We start from the raw sequence: 2,005 nt of genomic DNA, 5'->3' as shown, positions 1-2,005 counted from the left end.
CCCCGGCCGCCGCTGCTGCTGCCGCTGCCGCCCTGGGTCCTAGCGCTGCCGGTTGCGAGCAGCCGGACTGCCACGGCCAGACTCCTTCCGAGCCGCCGGGGGCTCCTGGGCCTTTAACAGCACTCCGGCAGGCGTTAAATTCAAAAGCGCGGCTTGGTCCCCATGTGTGGACTTGCGACCATGGCGAAGGTATAATCATAGAGGTAGAAGGGACCTCCAGGGTAGGGTTGCCAGCCTCCAGGTGGGGCCTGGGGATCTCCCGCTTTTACAATTGATCTCCAGCTGGCAGAGATCAGCCCCCTGGAGAAGATGGCTGCTTTGAAGGGTGGGCTCTGTGGCACTGTACCATGCTGGGGAACCTCCCGTCCCCAAACCCCGCCCTCTCCCAGATTCATGCCCAAAGTCTCCAGGTATTTTCCAACCCACACCTGGCAAGCCTGCTCCAGGGTCATCTAGTCCAACCCCCTGCACAATGCAGGAAATTCATAAATACCCCCCCCCCACACACACACCCAGTGACCCCCTGCTCCATGCCCAGAAGATGGCAAAACAACCTCCAGGATCCCTGGCCAACCTAGCCTGGAGAGAATTGCTTCCTGTCTTCAAAGTGGCGATCAGCATTTCCCTTGGGCGTGTAAGAAAGGCCCACGAGAACTAAGCACTGAGGCAACCCTTCCTGCCCTCCCTCTTGTGATCTGTCGAAATTCACAGAATCAGCATTGCCTGGGTACCTAGTCGCTACTCGGCTGAAAGGCGCGGTCGCCTTGGTGGAAAAGGGAAAGGGGACATCTGGATCTTCGCACATGCCACTTAACGCTCCTTTGAACTTTGGGAAGGCATTTGGGTTTGCCTTGGGTTAAGGCGGGCTAGCAAGCAGAAGAAAGCTAGTTTGAAGGCAGTCAGGGCTATTTTGGGGCAGGAACGCACAGGGACGGAGTTCCCGCTCGCTCCCAAATTGGCCACACCCAGCAGGAACTCATTAGCATAATAGGCCACACCCAACAGCAGAAACTCATTAGGATTGGCTACATTAGGGGTGTGTGGCCTAACATGCAAAGGAGTTCCTGCTACAAAAAAGCCCTGGGTTTTGACAACAAACAAGGTAAACAGAATAACAAGCAAAAGGTGGGTGTGGCTGGATGACCACACTTCTGGTAACATGGGGGTGCGGCCTAATGTGCTAATGAGCTGTGCTGTCAGGGGTGTGGCCTAAGATGCTAATACGTTTCTGCTGTTGGGTGTGGCTTATTATGCTAATGAGTTCCTGCTGGGCTTTTTCTACAAAAAGAGCCCTGAAGGCAATGTGCACACAGTCTTGGGGGGGGGGGCCTCAGGACAGGGCCCTAGCAGCCAGCAATTAATAAGGAGGCCCGTCAGGTCCATATCTCAGTCACCAGCGACATAATTCAGCATCCTTCGTTCTATTTTTAAAAGTATGTTTCTAGTCTTCAAGGCATAAAAATAGCCTTCCCTGCAAAGTGTGTGAGCACTGCCTGGAGAAGTTCATTTATTTGTTTGTTTTAGCTTTTAAGAAATCTGACCTGTCACCTTGGCTTCAGGGCAGCTTACAAATTCAATTACAGATAGCGTGAAAATTTCAAATACAGTCACAGCCATTCAGCATCAAATGAACATAACAACAGAATGAAGCCCAAGCTAAAAACAATTCAGCATCTGCTGCCCAAACTGGACAGTGTTAGCTGTGGTCTGCAAAGATGAGAACCAGTGTGGTGTAGTCCTTAATCTGGAAGATGCAAATTCAGACCCCTGCTCTGCCATGAAGGTTGCTGGATGACATTGGGCCTGTCACTCTTCCTGTTAGCCTAACCTACCTCACAGGACTGATGTAGTCCATTAATTGGGGAGAATGGTGATCAGGGTATTTCAGAAAAAAACTAGCTTGGGAAGAGCAAAGGAATGATGAAGGCCATTAATAGGGGAGGAAGGATTTTGCTTATACACATCAAGTATATACCGTATTCCGTAAAGCAATTACAAAATAAAT

This window comes from Gekko japonicus, unplaced genomic scaffold, assembly GCF_001447785.1.
Source record: "Gekko japonicus isolate JY-2015 unplaced genomic scaffold, Gekko_japonicus_V1.1 scaffold1022, whole genome shotgun sequence".
NCBI lineage: Eukaryota > Metazoa > Chordata > Lepidosauria > Squamata > Gekkonidae > Gekko > Gekko japonicus.
The sequence above is the reverse complement of the archived record's forward strand: the minus strand, read 5'-3'. Positions refer to the sequence as shown.